Raw genomic sequence first — 5,185 nt, forward strand, 5'->3', positions numbered from 1 at the left:
AGTGAAAATTTGCACCACAAATTTCATCAAGTATCTTAAGTAGGTAAAGATAATTTTCCAAAAAAATTGAAAACTGTAAATGTGCTGCCTTCTAGATGACTAATATGGCAAGTGTCAGTTCTGCAGTAGCAATAATTAGCTATTTAAATTTGAACTGACATCAATGAAAATCAGTTGTCACTAATACCCTCATAATTGTATTAAAGTTGCCTACAGTGCATGTAAGTAATATACTGGAATGTGGTGGATACTTATGTCATCGTCATCTCAACATTTTATTACAAACTATGGAATTATAAACTTGTTAAATAGGTTAATCAGGTCTAGTGTGCAATGTCTTCATTATAACACTGTGTGACTATCTCTATATGCACTAGTGCTCCTGACAGGACTCTGTACGAACCTGTGAAAATAGGGCATCAAGGGACACCAAATACTTTCTGCATTTTCCTATACTAATGTAACATACAAACTAGAAAAGCATGCACTCAGAATGTCAAACACACATGATATATACAAGGATGATTTATCTGTGGTTCCACAGAATTTCTGTTTTCTTAGCCATGTTTTTTAAGATTTATATATAGTTTAAGCTCAACAAAACAAAATAATGTTTCAGATCACCATGCACATCACTCAAAGATTACATGTCAAATGTTTTTTTTTGTAGTTGGCCATGGTAGTAAAGAAATGCATCAATTTTGAAAAAATAATTTGGCCAGAAACATTGTTTTTGGGCAAAGAGTGTACAATGTCACCTTTGACTTATTGTGGTACAATTAAACTGCTATAAATAGATAAAACCCAAGTTTTACTGTATTGCCTGCCCAAAAATACTATTAACAAGTTATACAGTCCTCATTGGTTATGAAGTTTAAGTCATTGCATAAAAAACAAAATCCATCCAAGAAGGGGCCTTCTGCAGTCATCTTAATAATATTTATTAGATGCATAAAATCCTCAGGGAAGAATAAAAAGGGTCTTACAAAAAGAAATTTAAAAACTATAATTAAAAAAAAACAAAAAAGAAAACACACTATTCTAAAAATAAAAAAACAAATAAAAAACAAATATGAATAAAAAATATGCATCCCGAGTTGTGTGCATGTTTAAAGTTTCAGGTTAACTATCCAAGTACTTTCAAGATATGAAACCAGAATTATATTTGTTAAATCAAAAGGAAAGGACGCGCATCAAGGTTCAATATTAGTTCAGAAAGGCCAATTTAAATAAGTTTAATGCATTTTTAGTACTAAATCTTGAATCAAGTAGTAGCACATGTTGTATGGTGTTTGTATAAAGTTTGAACTTGACCATTCCAGTGTTTCCATTATAGAGACCTGGAACTGTATTTGGTAAAACAAAATGGCCACCAGTAAGCCATTTTTAATTATATCTGCATGTCTCGTGCATCAAGGTCCCATTCGTTTTCATTGTACCAAGTTTGAATGTAATCAGTCTATGCATTACCAAGATCTGTTTCTGAAATGGCCAAAACAGGGAATTTTGATGTATTTTTAGCACTAAAATTGCCACTGTTTGTCCATGTTAAATAAGTCTGTATCACAAATGGATGTTCATATGTAAGTCATATGTACAAGCCTATATTGTATAACAATTTTGTAAAAGTCTGGAAAACAACCAAATTTGAGGTGAAATCAGTGAATAAATTCATTTGCACAGAAATTAAGGGTGACCAATACATTTTCAAGACTGTATTCAGAAATGGCTAAATAAAATGGATCATTACACTATACACCCTTTTTCAGTTTACATGGTGGTCTATGGGGAAAACTGCAAACATTTAATGTGATGGTCAATTTTGTAAAAAAAAAATACCAGTTTTCTTTATACTCCAAAAAAATTAGAGAAAAGAAATAGAGAACAACAATTTTAATGCACCAATAGAGAAAAACTGTATTGATTGTATATTTTAATATCAGTAACATTTTCCATCAACTGTAAATTCTGCAGTACTGGTAGTAGCATTGGAAATGATGGGAAATGTTCTTAAGAAATATGTTGCTAACATAAACACTGTATTTGCTGTTTAATCTGTTTATGAAAATGATTGGTCAAACTACTACTTGTCCTAATCAATATGGAACTCATGACATACACAATACGTGTAAAATACACATTTGTTTACAGGGAATGCGCAGCAACGCTTTAATGACCATGAATACATTAAATACAATTATTTAATTGTAAATATGGCACTGCCAAACTGTGGTTATATTTATTCCCACTTTTAAGAAACTTTGTGCATGCAAATTTATGGGATCTTCGTTGATTTTATTATCAGGAACAACATAATATAATTTTTAAGATCAAAAGGTAAAATAATAAAGAAACATAATTCAACGAGCATGCAACACAAGCTATTATATAGTATTCCCTATTTTGAGTGACGTATCACTAGGAGTCCACAAACTTCAGATCTTCTGTGCAAATCAAAGACTCAGATTCCTATATTTCACATGGATGTTACCCTAATATTCAGAACTTGTAATGGTTGTCGTTTATAGATTGCATATGTGATTTGATAGCATACCATGTACACAGTGATGATTTGTGCTGTGAAATAAATCATTAATCTACTGAAAACCAAGCGACCTGACGGTCGAAATAGGTCCGCTGTCTTCATTATCATGGAACAAGAATCAGTGAAGTGGCATTGTGGTTGTAATATTCATAGTCAGTCATTTAGAGAACATTGCACTTGAGTTACAGTTGCTTGCAGTTGCAATTATGAACTTTTATAGTGTTTATAAGGATAGTGCATTTCATTGGACAAACATCATTGAGGCTAAACTTAAGAAATCATGGATGTGCAAAAACCTGAGAAATGGTCGAGAAAAAAAAAATATGTTTTTGTTTGAAAATTGTGGTCATGTTTTTGAAATGTTATCTTTCCTGATACGTTGTACATATATGTAATGTTCAATAAATCTGTGCAGTAATAATCTTATGATCAGGTATGAAAGAGTCAATTACAAATGTACTCCAGTTTTACATAAGACATTGCTGAATGCAAGATCAATTGTTGTGCCATATATGTGGTGGCTTCTGAAATAAGCTGAGAAGATCTAAAAGTTGTTTCTAATGACTGTATCAATGTTCTATTTATAATGACCGTCCAAATTATTATGTGTGCAATTTAAGGGACCTGATATAAGCAGAATAATCATCGCATTTTTCATCAAAAATACCAGTTACTTAACTCACTTGTGCTATTACATATTCAAAGTATACTTTAAAGCTGTATTATGTTTTATATTTAGTTGAAAGCTCTCTGTAAATAGGGCTTACGGTTTTGAACCAGTTGTCAAAAATAACATTTTTTACCAAAAATGAGAAAAATGTTCACTAAAAATCCAAATTTGCTTATTTTGACACCAGTTTAACAAATCTGACCATCCAACGTATCATTGCTGGAAATATGAAAGCATTTGGACTTATGGTTTCGAACTAGTTGTCGAAAATAACATTTTTTACCAAAAATGACAAAAATATTCACTTAAAATCTAAATTTCCATATTTTTACACGAATTTAACAAATCTGACAGATATATATATATAACAATTTTTTTTAGATGGTGCCGAGCATTTTTTAGTGGAACTGTGTTAAATCCAATAGCAATGTAAATCAGCATATATTTTTACTTAACTATAAAATATGCAAATTAGCAATTATCTCTTATAAACTTTACGCTTTGACCTTTTGTTTTGAAATTTTCACAAATGATTGACAATGTGTTTATCTTCAAAACGCCGTAGGGGCATTGTTTTTGGTTGAACAGTGTTACAACAATCGTACAGACAACTAGCCTGGGTGTTAATTTATGCATAAACTTGAATTAGTGAAATTTGAGCTGCTGCCCAGGTAGACAGTTTTCAAGACGAAACTTTCTTCATAGTAAACAGATGTACCCGTAAACCAATTTTGACAGGAAACAGAGACATGGTTTAGAAGCGAATTTGTTTTAAATCACTTTTGACCAAAAAAAAAACATTTTTGTGCATATTTCAAACTACAATGTCCATAAAAAAAAATACTTACAAAATTTTAAAATTCATACAATAAGCTTTCTAAAAATATATAGTTATGTGGACAAGGGAGGTCATCTTGGTTGCCTAATTAACTAATTAAAATACCTGTCTGGTAAACTGCATCTCTACCTTAAATATCAATTGGCCCAAACCTAATAATCCCCTTATATAGCTACAATGGTATGTTAATGATTTGTAAACACAATCACTTTTCTATTTCAAAACAATATTCCTTCCATGAGAAATCTCAACCCAGGCATTTGGGATGTGGGATTCAATTAGTCTCAAAAATTGAATAATGCTGCCTAGCACAAAGGGATGGCTGGACAAATGTGAACAATAAGATACAGTATTGTATTTATATATGCAATATTATGCAATATTCAAATGCTGCACCTTTCACAATATGAATGATTAAAATATTTAAATAAATGAATTTTCAGGACAGCTGATTCCAAAACTATGGTGCACACAATATATTAAGGCATGCCTGAAAAATGATATTCTTCACTTCATGATTTTAAATGGTAGAATTTGAACAAGGTGGAACTACATTTACAATTATCAGACATTAATCTTTCTTGAACTTCTATAAAACTAACAATTGCTATGCAATCTTCAATTTCAATTACCGGGGGTAGTTCACATTATTTTGTATCTTTCTCCAAGCAACCCATAGAGGGCACTGTGTATTTAAAAAACATTCACTGGTTTGAATTCCAGTGGATACTAAATAGAAATATTCATTAGGTTAAAAATTCACTTGTTTGAGAAAGGAAACTATACATTCTACTGTTAAATCATGGACCGTTTTATTAGGTTCATACTGTCTATCAGCCATCCAAATCAGCTACTGGTAATAATTTAATCCGATTTATGTACATGCAGCGGTAAATTTGATAAAAATCATTAGCCACATTTTATTTATTATAAATAATAGAGATGACATCTATTAGTAAAATAATTTGATTTTCAATAAACACAAATTAGAAACATACATTGATCATTATTGAGAAAAAAATTGTAGCACCTGATGGTTACCAAAAGAAAGTTGTTGTAAAATACATTGCAGTAATTAGCCTGTAGTAAGCACACCAATCACTGTCTTTCTTTTATTTTAAGGAACTATTCA

Source organism: Saccoglossus kowalevskii, chromosome 16 (genome assembly GCF_978046115.1).
Source record: "Saccoglossus kowalevskii chromosome 16, keSacKowa6.1, whole genome shotgun sequence".
Lineage (NCBI taxonomy): Eukaryota > Metazoa > Hemichordata > Enteropneusta > Harrimaniidae > Saccoglossus > Saccoglossus kowalevskii.